Raw genomic sequence first — 24,339 nt, forward strand, 5'->3', positions numbered from 1 at the left:
TGTTTCAGTATAGAGCACTCTCATATGACGCTAACCTATTGATAATGAATGTCACTAGACCGCACAGCAGAGAGTGAATATGTTACTGAGAGCCTTTTGACTACTGAGCCCAGGTTTATGTTTATGCCATGATGTTCATACCTCATGTTCCCTGTTTAGGATGGTGATCCAGTCAGGCCGGGGGTGGCAATGACTGATCTTGCCACTGGCTTGTACACACATGGAGCGATCATGGCTGGATTACTATAGAGACACAAGACAGGAAAGGGGCAACACATTGACTGTAATCTACTCTCATCCCAGGTACACAGCAATCTAATATACTGCATGCAGTGTGTTTCTTTTTCTGTTTTAGGGTTTTTAACAATATCAGGATTGTCCATGTGTGTGCTCATGCCTAGTAAAGTTTAAAGCATTGAATCAGTAACTGTAATGCATTTTTGGTTATGTCCTCATGCTTTTCCAGTTTGGCACACCTCCTTTGTCTCATCAATTCAAATTCATTTTGCACCATCTAATGATTGAAACCTATGTCTGCATTTAAATTAAACACATTTTCAATAAATATAGATATTACCTGTTTATTTGGATGTATGATAAAGTGGTGTTTAGGAAGTATACACACATTTATTTTGCCATGTGATCAATGTCAGCTATGTGAGTTTGAAATGGGTTTTAAATTAAGAATATGTTGATGAATATTATTATTATTATTATTATTATTATTATTATTATTATTATTATTATTATAAAAATAGATAAATTCATGCAGAAATTAATTTCTACATGCCTAAAATGTTCCCAGCTAAACGCTAATTTGCATATTTGATGGCATCTCTGTCAGTTGGAAATGATCTGTATTTTTTGGTGAACAGAGACTAATTTCAGAGTGATTTCAACTCTTTCCTAGTGGCAGATGAAAAGGTGTTATTATAATTTTGGTTTTCAAGAGCATCATCAGGAACAGACGAAATAGGCATCATAATTTAACATCAAGAATGCTGTCTGAATGTTATTGAAAAATAAATTGGGGGTGCACTTTGTTATGTGATTACTGGTCATTTTCTAAAATCAGGTTTTACAGCACTTAATTTAGGAACTTGGTACAGTTATGAAGGTAAACATAGGCTGTGATACTGAAGTCTATTGCTAATGTGTATGTTTAAACAAACTGCACAGGTTAAAGCTGCCTTATTCCACATATTGAAATGTTTTTAAAGACAATCCTCCTCTGTTAGAATGAGGTCCTATGAACCCCCCCAAGTGAATTTCAGTTTGCTATGTGTATATATTGCCACAGGAGGGATTTCTTTCCATCTTCCACCTCTTTAAGTGCTGCATCCTGTTTATTCTGCATTACAGGCAAACAGTAACAGTTTGCTGCTCTTGATTTGATATGTAGGATAATATTTATTTCCCAGGCTAAATGTGATAGTTCACCTGTGGAAAAAACATGTTATGTGTTGTTGGAACCACTGTATATGTTATCTTAGCATGCATAGAGTATATATTCTTGTGCACATGTGGCAACACTGTGATTATACTTTTTTTAGTATAAAGCAGTAGACTTAATAAAGCTGTAAGGTGTTTTGGAACAGTCTTGAGCTACACAAAGATTCCAAGGCAGTCTTATAGCATCAGACATTGCATAAGTTAAAAAAAAATCTATGACAGTTTCACAACCTTGATCAATAAACACTCCACAGAAACGACACATATTTTAAATCACCAGGGTATAATAAAACAAATGTCTTTCTGGTAAAAAAGCCTAAAACAACCTTTTTTTTTTATTTGGACTTGGATGATTACACACAGCAGGATGCACAGTAACTGTAATAGAAATAGAAAATGCTGACATTACTACAGCAGTGAAGCCAATAATAATCAAATCATTGGTCTCTGAAATTCAAACGCAACCTCTGTAGTATATGTGCTCCTATATTAAAATGATTCTGATGAACAGCAGAACGTTAAGCTCCTAAATGAATTTCTCATGTATTAAAATTGATTCTAACATTAAAGGAAACATGTGGAGGTTTACTGCTTATATAAAATGTATCAAACAAACATTTCATTTTTGTATGTCTGATTGATCCCAAAACATTTTTTCCCCTCGAAATAGTAGTGTATTTGTATTTGTATTTTTAGTGTATTTGTTTTAAAATGGTTAATGGATTGCTGATTTAAAATAAAATACAGGGGTTTTATAACCTATGCAAAGAAAAACGTCACAAATACATCTTGAATGTATCACTTTATAAAGCCCTATATGCATAAGTTTGTTGGGGGGCCTTTATTGGTTAGTTTCTAAAAGCATTTTTCTTTATTATTATTTTTAACAAGAGGAATAAATTAAAGCATTTAAGGATCCTGTTTATAGGATTAAGCTTGACTGCATCAAAACAATTAAACTGCTGTTTGATAAGTTAAATATGCTATAGAAAACAGAGTATAGAGACAGTGAAACATGCACTCCGAGATGTGCCTAGCGCTGCCTCCCAACACTGCCTGTTCTGTGTGTGAGCTCTGTATAGCTCTGAATGAATGTACAGCAGAATGCAAGGCACTGAGGAGCGTGTTTCAGCTCTGAATGAATGTACAGCAGAATGCAAGGCACGGAGGAGCTGTCTGGATGTGGTTTCAGAGTGGACAGTGGATTTCTTTGTCACACTATTTAAAATGTAAACCCTTACATGTCCACAACCCTTTCAAGTTTCTGTCATTTTGATCATAATTTAAAATTCAAGACCTTGAAACTTTTGCATCTGAACACTGTCCTTTGGATGATACTTGTAAATAAAAAGCATGTGGGATTGGGATGTGGTTCTAATTATGTAATTGTTTGTATTCTTCTGTTGTGGTTCAGAATTCTTTTGGAAGTTTGGCTATCCTTCCTGTATTTTAATTGCAACCAGGATTCTAAAAAAGACTTCTATATTGAGTTAGTTTAATCAGTATTTAGTATTTATTTTTTGGTACAAAATTATCACATGTTTTAAATAGGTGTGCAGTAGGTGTAATGTCTACATTTAACGTGACCAAAAATGATCTTTGATTTTAGTGTCTATTCTTTCTGTTCTTTTTTGACAATGCCCTTTGTCATCAGGGATTATTGTTTTAGATTCAACTGTTATAATCTGGCACAGTCAAGGGTGAAGACAGACACACAAAATAAATGACAGTTGTTACTTACTTGTGATGGAACTTGGTGTTTACATTATTAAGCATACCATATTGAGAGTATGACATTCTCAGGGTATATTGTGGTGGTGTCTGTCTGTACATCTTTCCATCTTCTTGTTTGTTACACTTACATTTTTGCATACATCTGGAGAACCGCTATCCAATTGTCATGACATTTGATAATAACATTATTTATTGAGAATGTCAGATTGAATTTACGGTAGAATGGGATGTATGTAATTGACATACTTGTTCACATACAGTTCCTACCAGCTCAAAAGTACTAATTGCTGTTACTTTTGGATATAGAGGTTGAATCCCACAGGGGGCATTGGCACCTGCCTAAATAGTTTCTATCTAAATATCATGATTGCTTTAATCATGTTGTTCTTTAGAAGTGACCAAAATACATTTGCTGGAGCCAGGTTTCAGTTAATCCTGCCCTGCCCTAACATTAAAGGGTACATGGTCTTAACAATCCAGTCGTGGAAGCCCTACAGAGTACAATGAAATGACATGAAGGCTGTTCTGATAGTGGTCCATAGTGGTCAGTGTGGCATGCAATTGGACAGTAGGGTGCATTCTTGTACCTGTTTTATGCATTGTTAACAAGAAATGCCATTCGACTGTGCCACTATTTTATTAGGGATGCAAGTCGGTTATGATCAGTTCTGTTTTTTTTATCAACTCTTTCAGCTGTTTTTGACATCCAGTGGCTTTTCAGTAAAATCAAAATGAAAGTTTAAAACCAGAAAAATTAAACTTCTTTAATTGCTAAGGGAACTGGACATGCCATTATTATCGAATCACTCATAGCAATTAGAGAACATGTAAAAATAATCTAATAATGTATTACTGGACCTTAAACTTTTTGTATTTATTATTTTCCTGGTAACTGTCATTGTCGCAGAGGTCGGTTGTAAGTGGCAAATCATGTGCAAATCACATCTGAGTAGAACTGCAGCTCATGTGTGATATATACACTCAACTGGATAAGGCCCTTATATTTGAATTCAATCAACATGCAGGCAGAATGCAGCAACAAAGTAATCAGACAAACAAAACTAATTTCAATACATACACAGTAAATTAAGCTACCTTAATAAAAATAAACTACCTCCTCACAGAAGCATTTAATTTAAATTTGAAAGCAGCTTTCAGATATTTGTCCACAGCATCCCTTAGCTTGTTTTGCAGCTTTGCCCAGATCACTGTTTATTCCAGTTTCATGCGTGTTTGTGACCTCAACCAACATTATATTTTCTTTAAATTTGTCTGTTTCAGTCAGTTTAGCATCATTGGTTGATTTTTTATTAGGTCTACAGAAAGTAATTTAACAGATGCAACAGACATATATATATATATATATATATATATATATATATATATATATATATATATATATATATATACAGACGTGCTCAAATTTGTTGGTACCCTTACAGCTCATTGAAATAATGCTTCATTCCTCCTGAAAAGTGATGAAATTAAAAGCTATTTTATCATGTATACTTGCATGCCTTTGGTATGTCATAGAATAAAGCAAAGAAGCTGTGAAAAGAGATGAATTATTGCTTATTCTACAAAGATATTCTAAAATGGCCTGGACACATTTGTTGGTACCCCTTAGAAAAGATAATAAATAATTGGATTATAGTGGTATTTCAAACTAATTAGTTTCTTTAATTAGTATCACACATGTCTCCAATCTTGTAATCAGTCATTCAGCCTATTTAAATGGAGAAAAGTAGTCACTGTGCTGTTTGGTATCATTGTGTGCACCACACTGAACATGGACCAGAGAAAGCAAAGGAGAGAGTTGTCTGAGGAGATCAGAAAGAAAATAATAGACAAGCATGGTAAAGGTAAAGGCTACAAGACCATCTCCAAGCAGGTTGATGTTCCTGTGACAACAGTTGCAAATATTATTAAGAAGTTTAAGGTCCATGGAACTGTAGCCAACCTCCCTGGGCGGGCCGCAAGAGGAAAATTGACCCCAGATTGAACAGATAGTGCGAATGGTAGAAAAAGAACCATGGATTACAAGCTGAACTCCAAGGTGAAGGTACGTCAGTTTCTGATTGCACCATCCATCACTTTTTGAGCGAAAGTGGGCTCCATGGAAGAAGACCCAGGAGGACTCCACTTTTGAAAGTAAAACATAAAAAAGCCAGACTGGAATTTGCTAAAATGCATATTGACAAGCCACAATCCTTCTGGGAGAATGTCCTTTGGACAGATGAGTCAAAACTGGGGCTTTTTGGCAAGTCACATCAGCTCTATGTTCACAGACGAAAGAATGAAGCTTTCAAAGAAAAGAACACCATACCTACAGTGAAACATGGAGGAGGCTCGGTTATGTTTTGGGGCTGCTTTGCTGCGCCTGGCACAGGGTGCCTTGAATCTGTGCAGGGCACAATGAAATCTCAAGACTATCAAGGCATTCTGGAGCGAAACGTACTGCCCAGTGTCAGAAAGCTCTGTCTCAGTCGCAGGTCATGGGTCCTCCAACAGGATAATGACCCAAAACACACAGCTAAAAGCACCCAAGAATGGATAAGAACAAAACATTGGACTATTCTGAAGTGGCCTTCTATGAGTCCTGATCTGAATCCTATCGAACATCTATGGAAAGAGCTGAAACTTGCAGTCTGGAGAAGGCACCCATCAAACCTGAGACAGCTGGAGCAGTTTGCTCAGGAAGAGTGGGCCAAACTACCTGTTAACAGGTGCAGAAGTCTCATTAAGAGCTACAGAAAACGTTTGATTGCAGTGATTGCCTCTAAAGGTTGTGTAACAAAATATTAGGTTAGCGGTCCCATCATTTTTGTCCATGCCATTTTCATTTGTTTTCTTATTTACAATATTATGTTGAATAAAAAATCAAAAGCAAAGTCTGATTTCTATTAAATATGGAATAAACAATGGTGGATGCCAATTACTTTTGTCAGTTTCAAGTTATTTCAGAGAAAATTGTGCATTCTTCGTTTTTTGTGGAGGGGTACCAACAAATTTGAGCACGTCTGTATATATATATATATATATATATATATATATATATATATATATATATATATATATATATATATATATCGTTATCATCATCCTTTTTCAATCCACTGCTGGGTGAAGGCGTCCCCAAGATTCTTCCACAAAAGCCTGTCAGTTGCATCCCTCATCCACTTTGCTCCGGTGTGTTTCCTAATTTCATCTATTAACACAAAAAGCTTCCAGCTTTAGCTTTTCACTAGGATGGTTTAAGCTAGGGTACGCGGGCAGGAGTGTTTGCATATGAAAATAGCCCTGGACATCTGTGACAGGCTAGCTGCAGGGAGGACTTCAGGCCAGAAAGAAACACACAGACAGACGGTACTGAGCTTGAAACTGAGCTTCAAGGGGCCAACAGGTCGTAAGGCTGTCAGCAGCAATGCTGACAGCGGGGTGGCACACTCCTGAATTCCACAACTCATTCATTAAGAGCTATATTTATTTCTGAAATCCACTTAACACCCCCGCAATTCAAAGGACTTTGTGTATATGAGGGGTAAATAGTTTCTGACAGGGGACAGCCCAAAGTTAAAGGCAGGTGTTTTTGGAGTGGAGATATTGCTGAAAGATAACAATACATTTACAGCTTTATGTTGTAAACATCTTTTTGATTTAGAATTGGTTTAAGCTTGTCTTCAGAAAGCTGAGAAAAAAAGAGGTCAGAGGTGTTGCTGTGGAGGGTTACTGTATGTACCAGTGCTATATTGTTGTTATGAATATGTACTGTTATGGACTTCAGAGGCAAACTAAAATGTGTCACTGTGACAAGCAGGCTGTAATGGTGACGTCAGACCAGAAAGGAGTACACAGACAGGCAGCAGTGATGAGTGAAACTGAGCTGTAATGGCTGCGCTCAATACGTTTATTGCAAAATAAAAGGTTTAAGCAGAAAACAGGACATGGCACTTGCGGCCAAAATAAACAGACAAACGAAACGGATTAACACTTAAACAAACGGTGGACTAACAGACAAACAAACACGATGAGTACAAACACTTATAACAATTATTATTTTAGTTTACTTTACTTTCTCTCCTCTCCACACCCCTTCTCCACTCACCGAACACACAACCCAGAGTGAGTAAAACGTGCATCTATATATACAATTGTGCTGGGATTCAATTGCCAATTAATTATTCACTTGAATCCCAGCACGTGAACTAATCTGTGAAAAACCCGTGTTCACATATTAAGTACTTTAAATGCACGTGAAGTGAAGTGCAATCCCTGTGCCTAAATACAATTATACATTTTAAATAACTCGTGCTACACACACCCATTTATATCCCGTGCAGCCATATCTATACACCAACATTTACACACTACATACAACATAAAACACAAAAATACACACAGGGGTGGAGCACATTGCCACAGTCACATGATGGATTTTAAAACTAAGGTTTAATATATTGATAGCAGATTGTGTTAAATTGTGTATTGTTTTATATGTTACTCAATTTTGACTAATGTGCCTGTATTTTGGATGTTTATTGTTATTCAGACATTTTAGATTTAAGTCATTTTCATTTAATTGCCTTTGGCCACAGACATCAAGAAGTTGTTTGTATAGGTAACCAATTCTTTTTTGGATGCTTTAGCTTATTACAAAATGTTAAACTGTTATACATATTGTAGTCTGTTATAAAAAGCTGGGACGTTAACAGTAAAGACATTACAATAATGATTTAAAATATAAACATCTTCAAGACTTGGCTTGCACTGGGTCCAAGCCATTTTACACTTACTTGCTAATGCTGAATCAGCACATATTGCAAAGCAGCCTGCTCTTACCATATTGTTTTCGCTGATGTGGGTGTAAAGACCATTGCTCCAATAGGACATTATTAAATACTGACATTTAAATCATTGACACAGAATAAAGTACAGACAGAAGTAAGATGTAAACCATAACATTTTACCATTACTTTAGAACTGTCAAGCTATTCTTTAAAGATGACACAACAGTATTATCTGCTGCATCTCCATTAATAACCCCTTTTGGGCATCTAGATACACTTCCATGTGACAGCTAATGCTAATTGATTATGCATTCCTTATGGATGCTGATGAATTACTATTGTCTTCCAGCATTACTGACATAATGCATCAACAAATGACGGTGTCTTTTTATTGGGGCTTTGTGCAGGATGTCACAACCAGCCTTACACTGCGCCTTTTCTGGTCAGGAGGGAGATTTACGGTTCAAATACCTTTGCTTTTTGTCACAGGCTTGTATAGAGATGAAAGGGCCCAAGAAATTATGCATTCCGCTATGCTCTTATGTACTGTAGTAAAGTGGGCCCTTTCTAAAAAGTGCTTTTTTCACACAGAGCTTTCTGAACTAGTATACACTGTACTACATGGCAGTGGCGTGCCGTGACAAAATGGACTGGGGTAGCAGAGTCATCGCAACCCCCCCCCCCCCATCCTTTTTTAAGTGGCAGCTACCTGTAAGCCACAGATACCTTTCATAATTTGAATTCTGAAAGTGCAGAGAGTATATCCTTTCCCTTCCTGTGTCAGCTCAGGGATCTGTGGTGTATATCTTCCTTTTTTAACAATCTCCAATTTTTCAGAGAAAGTTCTTCTTGAAAAAGGATTCGTAACCAAATCGACTATGATGTCTCAGTTTTCTCACATTTTTTTATTTTAGTGTAAAATAAAATTTGAAATAATTAGATGTTGTAAAAATATTTGTATTTATCAATGTATATTTATAAGCAATATCCTGCGAAATCCAGCTATGCTCCTAACTGCAGTGCTAACCAATGAATATTCATGTTTTGGGGTTGCTCACTAATGATTGGTCATCTGTCAGAGCTTTGATTTTCCCGTTGGTTGCTAAAGCAGGGCCTTCAAGTGAGGCAGAGAATACCCTGGGAGATTTATGGCCCGCCTCTGCTCACTCCTGATTGGTCACCTGTCTAAAAAAAAGGACATTCTTCGACTCGCCTATTGGTTAAACTCACTCAAGACCTTCAACTGAAATGGAGAATACCCTCAACTGTTTTTTTTCTAGCGTCTGGTAGTTGTTTTAGACTTATGTGGGGGAAATGCAGATCTCTTATTGGCTGATCACATCCCCTTCAGGAAACCCCTAGACTCTTAAAAAACCTGTAGTAAACCCTGTAAGTCATCTTGGATAAAGGCGTCAGACAAATGAACAAATAATAATTACAGTAGTATGTTTCATAGTATAAGCAAGCACACTGTACACAAGTGAGTGAGGCAACGTAATGTCATTTGACTGACGGTTTACTTGGCACTGTCTGGTCAGCAGAGAATACCTTGAAGGTCCTGACGGCACGCCACTGCTACATGGCTTCTAATCATGGTGTCACTGGTGATTATCATAACCTAAGCAATTAAAAAGAGAAACAAGGTAGAAAATACAAAAAAAAAAAAAAAAACTAGTGTTGAAACTAAGCTTGACAAAAATGCTTATTAAGAAGTAACCAGTCTTCTTGCTCAGAGACTTCCTGAGATAAGTCACAGTGCTGCATCCCTATGTTGTCAGCTACTAGTTAGCATAATGATGCTACAGATGAAGATAAGTAAGCCTGGAAGAGTCAAGTTTTCCATGTGAACATCATTAGTGAGCCTCATTAGTGCTTTAGGGGTCCACAAGTAACACAGTAGGATTTTAATGCTATAAAATGTATAACAACTATAAAAAGGTAAACCGAGAAAGACTGTGTTATCTTTTATGAGGGGATGTGAGTCTTCATGCACCTGAAGAAAATGAAAACCGACTAGTAATATGGAATATACATTAAATGCAGGTAAGAGTTCACAGTAACTTTGCTGAAAGAAAGGCTGAACAAAAAGATGAACAAAAAGCACTGTAATCATCCAATTGAACTGAGCCGTGGAATGATCAAAGCAATTCAGACTATAGAAAAGCTTTGGGTGTTGAGACACAAAATAGTACAACGTTGCTGCATCACCACCTGATATCTCACAATTGTTTTATGGGAAGATTATGGCCCGGCTTTCTACTGCTATAGAACAGAATAATGCTCTGCACTGTATTGAGAGGAAGGTATTTGGTATACCACCTGTATAAGACATTAGGTTTTGAGATGTTACACAATACTTAGTATTTTATAGTATAATACTCTGAACTTTCTCAGATAGACAAAGACAAACCCAGCACAAATCTCGCAAAGTGATTCTGAGGACACCCGACCAGCCAAGAAGCCCTGCAAGGGAAGCAAATGGCCAGAAGCTCATCCAAGGAATACAATGTCTGCAAGCCAGCACTTGAGTGTACATCAAAACATTCTACAGTGTGTTTTTTTAAATTGTTTTTTCACCTGTTAATTTTTAGCATTGAAAAAAACAAGTGCAGTTTTTCATTAAAAACAAGAAACATAACTGTGATGTTTAAGCAGACAATACCACTGGGTGGTGTGCACAACCAAGCAAACCAAAACAATTGTTAACATTAGCTTACTTTACATTAGAGTAATTTCAGGGTGAATGTGGCACCATACGTCTATCAATGTAGTTTTCTGTCCGATAGCATGACTGCATGAGGGAAATTCAAGAACCAATTTACTCTAGTGTCGTTAGCACCAATTTTTCTGAAAGTTACTAAAAAAATTAAGAATTTAAGTCAAGCACTCTTAGGTATTCTTAATTAGTTTATTTCTAGTTTGGTAACATTAACGTGTTTTTTCTATTGGTGATAATATCATTTTGGAGTTAAGTTTCCCCCAAATGTGTTTAAATGCATGGGAAATAAATGGAGGACCAGATATTAAGATTTCCAAGTGCATTCTAAACTATGGAACTACACAACACTGTCATTTATACACTCCCTGCCCCCGCCCCCTTCCTTTGGTTCCAAAGCACAACAAACTTCCAAGCCACCACAGTCCCCTTATATGCATCACTGTAATCCTTATATTGGAGAAGGAAAGGTTGGAAGCATCTAAGTGGCTGACCTTATAAAGATGGCTGCTGTAAACCAGCCTTTAATAATAATAATAATAATAATAATAATAATAATAATAATAATAATAATAATAATAATAATAATAATAAACTTTATTTTGTATAGCGTCCTTAAAAGCAGTCATCTCAGAGCGCTTCACAATTAATAGTACAGCAATAAATAAACAGATTATACATAAAAAAGCACAAGGAAATAAAACAATCATAAAAATCATAAAAACACCTAAAAAAGTAAGTCTTTAAATTAGCTTTAAAAACACTCAAAGAAGCTGACTCCCTGATCTCTAGTGGAATAGAGTTCCATAATTTGGGGGCATAGCAACAGAAGGCCCTGTCGCCCATAGAGCGCAGGTGAGCAGGCAGGACACACAGCAGTCTGAAATCAGGTTGCGAGTGGGAGTGTAAAAAGATAAAAGATCTGACAGATAAGTCGGAGCTAGCCCATGAAGAGCCTTATATGTCAGCATCAAAATGTTAAAATCAATTCTAAACCTGATAGGCAGCCAGTGCAAGGCCTCCAAGACAGGAGTGATGTGACCTATTGAGCGGGACTGCTTAGTGAGGATGCTATTAGACACCCCAGCAAGCAGGGTGTTACAGTAATCGATCCTGGAGAAAACAAAAGCATGAACCAGTTTTTCAGCTGCAGGTAGAGAAAGCATGGGACGCAGTCTGGCAGTATTTCTAAGGTGAAAAAAGGAAACCTTGACAGTATTCAGCACATGCGGTTCAAAAGATAACCCAGGATCGAAAATCACAACCAAATCTTTCATCTTAGATCTGAAGTCAAGCATGGTTCCATCAACAGACAGATTTAAAACATTGGTTTTACCTAGCTGGCAGGGAGTACCTAACAGCATTAACTCAGTCTTGTCACAATTAAGGTGTAAAAGATTTTGCGACATCCAATTTTTTATATCAGAGATACAGGCAGTTAGGGCAGAGGCAGCAACATTGATATCAGGTTTACAATTAATATAGATTTGAGTGTCGTCTGCGTAAAAATGATAGTGTATGCCATGAGACCTTAAAATGTGGCCGAGGGGAAACATACAGTGCCTTGCGAAAGTATTCGGCCCCCTTGAACTTTGCGACCTTTTGCCACATTTCAGGCTTCAAACATAAAGATATGAAACTGTAATTTTTTGTGAAGAATCAACAACTAGTGGGACACAATCATGAAGTGGAACGAAATTTATTGGATATTTCAAACTTTTTTAACAAATAAAAAACTGAAAAATTGGGCGTGCAAAATTATTCAGCCCCTTTACTTTCAGTGCAGCAAACTCTCTCCAGAAGTTCAGTGAGGATCTCTGAATGATCCAATGTTGACCTAAATGACTAATGATGATAAATAGAATCCACCTGTGTGTAATCAAGTCTCCGTATAAATGCACCTGCACTGTGATAGTCTCAGAGGTCCGTTTAAAGCGCAGAGAGCATCATGAAGAACAAGGAACACACCAGGCAGGTCCGAGATACTGTTGTGGAGAAGTTTAAAGCCGGATTTGGATACAAAAAGATTTCCCAAGCTTTAAACATCCCAAGGAGCACTGTGCAAGCGATAATATTGAAATGGAAGGAGTATCAGACCACTGCAAATCTACCAAGACCTGGCCGTCCCTCTAAACTTTCAGCTCATACAAGGAGAAGACTGATCAGAGATGCAGCCAAGAGGCCCATGATCACTCTGGATGAACTGCAGAGATCTACAGCTGAGGTGGGAGACTCTGTCCATAGGACAACAATCAGTCGTATACTGCACAAATCTGGCCTTTATGGAAGAGTGGCAAGAAGAAAGCCATTTCTTAAAAATATCCATAAAAAGTGTCGTTTACAGTTTGCCACAAGCCACCTGGGAGACACACCAAACATGTGGAAGAAGGTGCTCTGGTCAGATGAAACCAAAATCAAACTTTTTGGCAACAATGCAAAACGTTATGTTTGGCATAAAAGCAACACAGCTCATCACCCTGAACACACCATCCCCACTGTCAAACATGGTGGTGGCAGCATCATGGTTTGGGCCTGCTTTTCTTCAGCAGGGACAGGGAAGATGGTTAAAATTGATGGGAAGATGGATGGAGCCAAATACAGGACCATTCTGGAAGAAAACCTGATGGAGTCTGCAAAAGACCTGAGACTGGGACGGAGATTTGTCTTCCAACAAGACAATGATCCAAAACATAAAGCAAAATCTACAATGGAATGGTTCACAAATAAACATATCCAGGTGTTAGAATGGCCAAGTCAAAGTCCAGACCTGAATCCAATCGAGAATCTGTGGAAAGAACTGAAAACTGCTGTTCACAAATGCTCTCCATCCAACCTCACTGAGCTCGAGCTGTTTTGCAAGGAGGAATGGGCAAAAATTTCAGTCTCTCGATGTGCAAAACTGATAGAGACATACCCCAAGCGACTTACAGCTGTAATCGCAGCAAAATGTGGCTCTACAAAGTATCAACTTAAGGGGGCTGAATAATTTTGCACGCCCAATTTTTCAGTTTTTTATTTGTTAAAAAAGTTTGAAATATCCAATAAATTTCGTTCCACTTCATGATTGTGTCCCACTTGTTGTTGATTCTTCACAAAAAATTACAGTTTCATATCTTTATGTTTGAAGCCTGAAATGTGGCAAAAGGTCGCAAAGTTCAAGGGGGCCGAATACTTTCGCAAGGCACTGTAAATACTAAATAACAGGGGGCCGAGGACAGAGCCTTGCAGGACACCAGAAGTTACTGGCCCAACCTCAGCACTAAACCCACCCAGCGAGATAAATTGTTGATGTCCTGTTAGATATGATCTAAACCAGTTAAGGGCAGTGCCAGAGATGCCAAATAAACACTCTAATCTATCAAGTAGGATCTCGTAATTTACAGTGTCAAATGCTGCACTAAGATCTAAGAGGATTAAAATTGATAAAGCAGCCATTAACAGATCATTAGTGACTTTGACCAGGGCAGTCTCAGAGCTATGAAGATGCCGGAAGCCAGATTGAAAGGGTTCAAAAAGATTGTTAGCAGTGAGATGCCAGTTTAATTGCCTAGTGACAGCTTGTTCTAGTAGTTTGGCTAGAATGGGCAAATTTGAAATGGGGTGAAAATTATTAAGATTATCCAACGCCATATGAGGTTTTTTAGGCACAGGCGTAACTGCAGCAGTTTTAAAAGCAACTGGAACCACACCAGAACTCAGGGACTCATTTATAATAATTAACACCAAGGGGGAGAGCAGCTCAAAACAGGACTGAAAAAGAACAGAGGGGTTAGGATCCAACAGACAACAGGTGGTTTTCATACGAAGGGCCAGATCTGTAAGAGAATTAAGAGTGAGAGGTGTAAAACAGGATAGAGAGGACCCCACAAAGCCAGACAGACCGAGAGACTGTGCAAGAGGAGTCTGAGAAGAAATACTAATATGTAGCCTTTGTTCCATCCAGATAAGGGAAGGAAGTTAGTGGCTTTAGCACGTCCGTCTGTCGGGACTAAATGTCCTTCACCGTGTCACAGTATGATACTGAGTTTTCATGAGGCTGCTTACAACATTAACTATAACTATAATGTTGTTTTGTACCCCTTACCAACTTGCTCTTAAGGAGCCAGTATCATGTCTATATAAGTTATAACAAGACCTGTAGACATAGCCAATCTATGTTGAAGCTTGGTAGCATTGTTTTCTTTGGCTGGCGTCATCATTCTTTCCAGTCAGGTAGCAATACAGAGTGCACCCTGATAAAAGTCAGTAGATGCCCCTATTCATTAGTCTCATTCTAGAGTTCCCCTGAGCTAACTTTTACAGATAGCTTCTCATGTTGCTAGACTACAGTTTTATCTTTGTATTTTTAGACACCATTAAAGAGTCATTTTTAAATTGGTATTGTATAAATTAAATACTAAGATCAAAGGTGTGTTTTCAAGACCGTGGTGACTGTGAGCTGAGGTCAGAGGTCAGTGTTAGTCATTCCGAACTGTAGTATTGTACTGACAATGGGGGATGCTGGGTATTTTGTGTATATACTATTAATTAATTAATTCATTGATACAATAATAGAAAAAAGACAAGACCCTGTATCTTGAAAATGCATTTCTTAATAAATAATGTTTATATACTGTAACTTACATACTCAAACTCAACCTCTCTAAATCTGACCTCCTTTTCTTTCCCTCCTCCTCCCCCTCCTCTGATCTCTCTATCTCTGTTCCTCTGGAATCTACCACACTCTCTCCCTCTTCCTCAGCTAAAAACCTTGGAGTCACCCTGGACCCCTGCCTCTCTTATTCCCAGCACATCTCCACTCTGGCACGCACTTGCAGATTCTTCCTGAGCAACATCCGAAGAATCCGACCCTTCCTCACCAACTATGCTACCCAGCTCCTGGTCCAGGCCCTGGTACTCTCCCGCCTAGACTACTGCAACTCCCTCCTGGCTGGCCTCCCTGCGTCTGCCACCCGTCCGCTCCAGCTCATCCAGAACTCTGCTGCTCGCCTGGTGTTCTCTCTACCTCGCTTCGCCCACGCTACTCCACTACTCCGCTCGCTCCACTGGCTCCCGATCACCGCTCGCATCCAGTTCAAGACTCTTGTACTAGCCTACAGATGCCTTGATCAGACTGCACCCAGCTACCTCCAGACCCTCATCTCTCCCTACACCCCCACTCGACCTCTCCGCTCCGCCTGCACTAGAAGACTGGCTCTACCTCCGCTACGCTCCCCTGCCTCCCGAGCCCGCTCCTTCTCCACCCTTGCTCCGCAGTGGTGGAACGACCTTCCTACAGATGTCAGGACTGCCCAGTCCCTGACCACATTCCGGCGCCTCCTTAAGACTCACCTCTTCAAACAGCACCTGTAGAACTCCTCTGTTGTATCCTGGGACACTATCACCCTTCATTTAAATATGCTTTATTTTGCCCTTATCTGCCCCCTATTTTACTGCATTTAATCCTGTACCTCAGAATATTGTAATCTCCCAAGTGTTTAATCTGTTGTATTTTGTACTTAATCATATCCTGATGTAACTATCACTACTTAATCATATCCTGATGTAACTTTCACTATTATCTGCTGTATTATTGAATTGTGGTTTGTCACACTTGAGAATTATTGTATTTCTTGTTCTTATTGTATGACTTATATTGTAACACTTGAATGTATTTGTATTTGCTTGCGATTGTAAGTCGCCCTGGATAAGGGCGTCTGCTAAGAAATAAATAATAATAATAATAATACTTTTATATTTTGTTTAATTTCTGTAAGTTGCTTTGGATAAAAGCATCAGCTAAATAATTAAATAATAATAATAATACTAATAATAATAATAATAATAATAATAATAATAATAATAATAATAATATCAAATATGATTCAAAGAACTTCCATCATCATTTTTCATTTTTGAAAAAAGCTGACGGGAGTGTGGTTCTCCTCCACTGACAAGGGGGCAGTATTGGAATGGCAGGGTACTTCTATTGAGGTGAGCAGTTAAATCTTCATTCCTCCATTCTTTAGTTTGCAGGCGCAGGCCCACTCTCGCAGCTACCTTTGATAACAGGTCAGTGTTATTTGAAGTAGCACTTTGATGGTTGGAATTTTATTTCTGTATTTTTTTTTTTATTATTATTATTTTTATTCAAAAATACACAAAAGATTGGCCCAAGTAACTTTTTCAGGTAAAAATAATCTCAGCTCCTTTAGATTAATATTGAAGATGGAAACAGAATACTATGTGCTTAGAGAAGCTGTTTGAAATAAAAAGAAAAGGTTATTCACAAAACCCAAAAAGCCAGAAGGTTACATAGGTTACTAATCCAGGGCAAAAGTTGCATTTTTGGAGTGAGGTTGATTATGTTATATAGGCACTTCCATGTACAGCTATGGCCAAAAGTTTTGCATCACCTATAATTTTATGATTGAGACATAATAATAATAAAAAAAAACTACATGAACATAATTTAAATCTTTTATTTAACACCATGTAATAAAATAAACTACAAAATGATATCACAAGTCTACCGGAAGCCATAATAGCAGTACAGTATTTCATGTTATATTTTGAAATGTCACATTTTTCTTTTTTTTTCTTCAGTTTTTAGTTAAGTATTTCTGTTTAAGTGTGCACCAATAGGCTTTTGGCCTACACTGGTAAGGTGATGCACTGTGGAAGAGGCCAGTGTGTCTTGGCTGAAGGTTTTGTTGGCTTTTTCCTGATGGTTTTTGTTAAGTTGATGTTGGCTGATGAAATAAAAATAAAAGGACACTCAAGGCTGACCATGTAATTTTGTTCTGCACCGTCATGCTATTATTCTGGGCTTCAAATACAAGTCATGTAAGGTAAATGTAACTGATTTCACAATGCATAAAAAACAAGCAAATCTGTTAGTAGCAGTTCGGTGAGGAGTCAGCATGATAAGTATATGCAGTGTTGTATTTAAGCATCCTCCTCCTGTTTAGCGTGCAGCAAAACTAATTGCTTATATCTCTAAAACTGTTTTTTTGCCCCACAAACTTTAAACAATGCAGGTATAATATACATCCTTGAGACATACTGTATCTGGCCTTGCCCTCCTATCCAAATGGCTGCCTGTAGTTATCTCTGATATGGCAGAACAGATTCCTTCAAACTGAAGTTTGTTCTTGGCCTACATACAGTAGAAAGGTGTGCAGATTAGACATGGGGGAGATCAGATAAAAATGGCCACCTGGTAGCTGTAGTGTACAGCTGTTTTAGACAAACCTCAAGGATCCTCCAAAAACCTTTGTCTTATCAGGACTTTTTATTGGCATACATTGCCAATTAGCCACACATAATCTACAGTACATTAAGAAAGTGTTTTGATATTGATGCTCCAAGAGCATCCACTGAACTGATACTTACATGTATACTGTACATAAAACACATAAACTATGGCTTCCTGTAATTAAATAGCATGTACAGGAATGTTTATTTTCAAATATGATTTTGTCAAGACTGTGTGTGTGTGTGTGTATATATATATAAAAAATATGTATTTAGTTAAACCTGCACATTGAATTGTAACAAATTGAGTTACTTTCCTTCAAACTGGAGTAAACATTTTCACTTGATTTGAAGGAATGTTGATTATGTGCCTGCGAGATGTGCTGGAGGCACCCATCTGTTCAGATGTCTATTTGTTAAAGTATATAATATGAGTGTATTATGTTGTGATGATAGTCAGTACTTGTGAATCAGTAGTGACCACTGATTCACATGTTACAGTAGTCCCTTGCTAAACCAGATGTGTTGGGAGACAGACAGGTTGTCTAAAAAATAAATAAATAAGTGAAAACCCCGCAGACATACATTTATAGTGCTCAATTTATGTAAAATGCATAAATCATTGTGCTGAAATAACATTATCTATACACACTACATTATGTAAACATATACATCTGAACAGTAGTAAAATCAAACTAACACCTAGTTCTTTTTACTCTAAATAATGTTGCTGCAGTAAAGAAACATTTCTTTCTTTCAGTTTGCCTGCCTTACCCACATATAAGGGCGTCTGGATAAGGGCGTTTACTAAGAAATAAAATAATAAATAATAAAAAATAGCTGCAAATTATCTTAATGGTCAAAAAGAAGCTAAAAGATGGGGAACAGCACATGAAAGCATTGTTCCTTACCAGGTAAGTTTTTAATTATTTTGTTTTCAAATTTAAAATAAAATCTAGAAGCTTTGGCCTTAAAGCCATATCTTACAGAACTCAACTTCCTCGTCTGTTTACCCTGCAGAAAGTTGTGCACCAGAGATAGCTTGTTGACATTTTTAGTCAAAATAGTTCCGGGAAGTTGTAAGAACATAAGTAAATTTACGAACAAGGCCATTCGGCCCATCTAAGCCTGTCCTGTTCCTAGTAGCTGATTGATACCAAAACTTAAAGGATCCAAGTGATTCTGCTGCACCAGCATTGAGTAGTTGATGATATACGTTAGTTTGTTACCTCTCCATCATTATTTTTTCACAAATTGTTGACATGACTAAGTAAGGAATCATACCTCTTTGGAATCCTGTTGGTGTTGACAAGCTTGATCTTGATCTTGGCAGGACTCTTCAAGTTACCCTTTGCTTTTACATTATGTGTCATCACATAACAAATCATTTTTAGAAACCCCACCCCCTCTCTTTAATCCAGGGGGAAAAAATCACTAATCTAGTGTTATCTGCAGGTAGCTTTTAAAAGGTTTAAAGACAATGGGCCAGATTCATGAAGCATTTAATTCAGTGAGAAGTGCACCAGGTTTGTTTTTGTACAAGGAAAAAAAAAATGGTAATGTTCCAAATCAGCAGGAAACAATATGAAAGCTCTTAAATTGTGTAACTCTATTGTACAATACCCAAATACTATTTAATTTGACATTAACATTATGTCCAATTAAATAGTATTATGATACTCTGTTAGTATGTACAATTTTCCAAATAATTGCAAAGTTACATTCATAGTGACTATTTTAGTATAGTTTTTACCTTAGTCTGCTGTTGAATGAAATAGTTAGTTTGTTTTGGTGATGTTTATATTTTTTAACTCAGTTCTGGAGTGGCCAATACTATTATAGAACTATTAAACTAAAGTTGTGTTTCAACACAGAGGTGTTTTTTTTCCTCTTGATACTAATCCTTGTCATTAGGGGTGTTTATCAAGTGTGCGTGTTAGTCAAATCTTTTAATTTACAGGGTTTAAAGGTTCAAAATCTGGCAAATTCCTCTATGAAAACCGACTTGCTCATACCAATATTTACAACCTTATTTTAGTTATTTCTAAATGATACTTCCATTATTGCAAAGGTTATTTTTCTGTCCATTATTACATGGACATGCTAAGTAGTTTTATTAGTATTTAATTTAATACTTTTTTTTCTGTAAGGTTGGTATATTTTGTTGTTATTTTTTCCCAAGCATTTCATTTTATCCCAAGCATTTCATTTTATCATCCATGTTTTTCTAAATAGGATTGAGTTATAATCCCAATAACGTGGCAAACATGTGTTCACTTTTAATGTACTATTTTTTCTAACGCTTATGACGCTAAATAAAGAAATGCTCCATTTAACAAACATGTACTTGGCCTGTATGATGATCTTTCTACAGATGCCTCGTCTTATTTCTTGGTTACTCAGTTGTTTGGTTATGCATTGTTTTCTGTACCACCAGGTCTTTAACTTGCAGGTTAGTCTAAATTTAAGGTGTTTTGCTTTAAAACTTCAGTTTTGCTTAATACAAGGGCTGTTTACATGCTTTTCACAGAAGTTTTAATGCATTTAAATGCTACTATTAAGATGAACTGTAGGCTTTCTTTAACCTTTGATGACAGGAGGTTAGCTATTAGGTATGAGCTGTATTTATGTAATTATGTATTTATGTGTGATGTTAAGTTTGCTATCTGTGTATCTATTTTATAATGCATATATGTTTTTGGCAGGGCAACTTCTTAAATGTTTTAAAATGTCAAAAAATGTAAATAAACAATTGTGACCAAAGGGGATATGCCAACTGTATTACAATTATGATTCATGTTTTTGTAGGGGACAATGAATATGTATTACAAGAGGAATATTACTTTTATTATTTATTACTCATTACTTAAAAATGCAGCTCAGGTGACAATAAAAATCTGTACCGATGGCAATACAAACTGATTATTTTTTTTAAATAATATATTGAATTGCTTGACACCACTCTTTGCACAACATGATTTGTTTTAGAACAGTTAACCACATATTTTATTAAAGCTGAGCATGTTTTGTAACAGGTTGTGTTAATCCTTTACAGTGGCTGTAGCTAACAAAATAGTTTTTAGAGAAATACATGTTATTTTCATTTTTAAATGTGATGTCTTGGTTTACACTGGGTTAAAGCAAGCCAGTTTGCTTGCCTTACTTTCACTTTCTAGGTCAGCATTGCAATTGGATTCAAATCATGGCACTGGCTGCAGTTGCCACTCAATTGGGAAGCAGCTAGTTGTTTAATGACTGGAAAGATGCTCTTAAAGGGGTTGGAACAAATTCACTTACCAGGATGTACAAGGCTTGCAAAAAAATAATACTTCACCTAGTATTGCACTATAAATATTTGTTTAAAATGGAATGACATGTTTGCTTGAACATCTAAACATATACATCCAAGGAAAGCGCGCAACAGGTAATATTTATGTAATTATTTAGATTGCTGCAACCACTATAATAGGCAAAGAACATTTGGGGGCAATTAGCTTGATTTGCAGAGTTATATTTGATCATAATGCAATCTTTAAACTGGTAGAACCACCTAGAGGAATTGGAAGAAATAGCTATCAGGAAAATGTCATTTGTGAAAATATGACAAAGATCACCCCAGGTCTTGGGAATTAGACCTCTGTATTTACGTATATTAGCGGATTACACCGATTTTAAGCACACATCCTGCACTCTTGTCTAAAGTGGCTTCCACATTCCTTTCGCTCACATTTTTCAAGTCTTGCACTTCATCTGTGCAATACAATGAACCCTTGAGTTTCTGCAAAGTTCATGTCATGGGTCTGCTTTTGTTTTATTGTTTTAGACTTGCTTATATTTAGAAATAGGTGGATTTATTTTTAAATGAACAGAGACATGTAAAGGCTAGATGACGCTCCTTCTTTCCTGTACACAATACATAATGTCCTTTAGATACTTCTTTTATATTTTTGGGGTTTGCTCTTATGCTAGACACTCATGGAGGTGCAGAGTGACAGAATGAATCTTGGTTTACAGATTCCTTGAGGTTCTCACAATCTAGCTCAAACTAGACTGCAACCACAAGAAGCCATATCTTTAAGGCACCCAGTGGTTGTCGGAAATAACTTTTAGACTCTCAGTTTGACTGTAAAGGGAAATGTTTTATCGGAAGATAAAAGCACCATGCCAAGAACTTCCCTGAAAAGCTATTCCAAGAACTAAATATTATTGTCATAACCTATTTTCTACTTCTTAAAATTCTTTTGAAAGTAAGATTTATTTTACACACTCCAATCGCTTCTTAAACGAGAGGATTCTATTCCCACTTGCCACTTGGCCCGAGTTTCTCCTTTGAGATCCTACAGTTTATTTTATTGGGTTATGTTTATAGCCTGTTTCTTTACCCCACCTTCTCTCTGTGGGAAATGTTCCTCATCTGGTATTGCTTGTTTATACTTCAAGGGAGATTCTGGACATATTGGACATTCAGAAAAGAAGGATATACAGTATATTACCAACTTGGGGTTATTGTACTGTGAGTGTTTTTTTTTTTTTCAAAATGACAAAGGACAGGCTGTTACTTCTCATTGTCATCCTGGAGGAACAAAGCCAGGAAAGGAACTATCAATGGTGTTGGTGTTCTGAAGCTACATCAGTGTTACTCACTTGTGGACATTCCTTTGCAGGGCTTATTATTGCCAAGTCCTCAATTATTTAATTGAGCTTTCCTCAGCCTTTTTCCAACCAGGTCCTTAATTGTTTATTTGAACCTTGTAGGAAACGCAGGTGTTATTCTCTCTTATCATGAGATGAGACAGGGTATATCTTGTCCTTGTCCACCCTTGTAACAACATCTATATTTGCTAGTTCTGATATTTTTTATATACATGTATTGAAAATTGGTTTAAGAAATCAGTTACCAATATCCAATTTCTACAACAGGTCCCACATTCTTTTAGTAATTCTTGCAATACCTTGAAATGTTTAGATCCACTTCCACTAATCACATGAAATTAGCTTCCAGGATCTAGCACTGGTCTTGACTTGCCACCACAAAACTCAACATTCTCTGGTGACGTGTCTGATTAACCTATGTGGCACCATGGTTTGAGTTGCATTATCTAAAGCAGCGTAAACATTTGCTTTGCTGTAAGAAGAGAGATGGAAAATAACTGCTTAAGTATCAAGCACATCTGTAGCCTGGAGTCTTTTTAGCTGCCAGCACATGCAGGGTAAATTAGAGTAAGTGTGTGGGGATATATTAAAACCTGATTTTTTAAATATGGATTAGAAAATGATTCAGTACCATCAGCTTCCCGCTGGAATGGCTCAGCACCAACTGTGAATCAAATCTAAAATCTTTGACTTGCTGTATTTTTAAGCATAGTTCACTATTGGACAGTACATACTAAACAAAGACACAATTGGACCAAATTAATATTATTATCCACCAAAATCAGCCAATCAATACTTTGCATCGACAAAAGCAGCCAGTCCTGTACCTGCAACTGCCGAGAACCAATCACAGGCTGTCAGCTCGACTGGAGCACAGACACAGCATCTTTCAACATCAACAAAGCGAGACACGGACAGTTCAGTAATATTGCTCCATTCATATATATATATATTCAGGAGAGAAAGGCTTTGGCTGAAGGTAGAAACATGGTGAGTTAGGAGGCATTTTAGAGTGGTTGAATTTGCTGTGTGTGGGAATCTGTTTATTGCAATCTCTGTAGAGGGAATGCTCACTGTATGATTGCATTCGTTTCAAGTACTGTTGCTCAGACACCCTGTTGTTGCTAATGCAGTAATAATAATAATTTAAAAGAAAAAAAAAAAACTTTTTGGAAAGAGCTGTGGTAATTCGTGCTGTGTGGATAGTTCATAATATTTTGCTATCATATGATTTATATATTTGTTTATTGTCATGACAGTGAAGTCAAATAGCAGAGAATATGAGCTAATTGATTTGTCTTTTCCAAAATGAGCCCGCCCTAAATAAGAGGATGCCCCTCACAGCGTTCATGCTGCCGCCAGGCCTGCTACAAGTTGACTGAAGTTTTGTCTAATGGCTTTATTAGGTTAAAATGGCTGAAACATGTAGTCAAACAAGGTTACATCACTTTTACTATACAAAAGTGTTACAATGCCTGGGTGTCAGGACAGAAATATAATAATATGACAAATAGGAAGAATTTCCTCCCAAATCAGTCCCTACTTGAACATTTTCAAAAATTAGAGATATTCCACGTCTATGTCCAGCACTTCAAATGCACATGTTATAACATGTTAATACATTTGAGGTGTGTAGTGGAAACGGTTCATATTTGGATATTACAGTTCTCCACCACTTTCCTGTCACACACTCAATATACTCTGTCTTTAACCATGAATATAAAACTGTGCTTATTTCATTTAGGTCGGCTTTTGAACAAG

At 37.1% G+C, this 24,339-nt stretch overlaps 1 pseudogene; it reads left to right on the forward strand.

Moving 5' to 3' along the window:
- LOC117399255 (succinate--hydroxymethylglutarate CoA-transferase-like) overlaps nucleotides 1-24,339 on the forward strand; it is a 168,553-nt pseudogene that overhangs the window by 13,208 nt on the left and 131,006 nt on the right.

Source organism: Acipenser ruthenus, chromosome 4, assembly GCF_902713425.1.
Source record: "Acipenser ruthenus chromosome 4, fAciRut3.2 maternal haplotype, whole genome shotgun sequence".
NCBI classification, from domain to species: Eukaryota; Metazoa; Chordata; class Actinopteri; order Acipenseriformes; family Acipenseridae; genus Acipenser; species Acipenser ruthenus.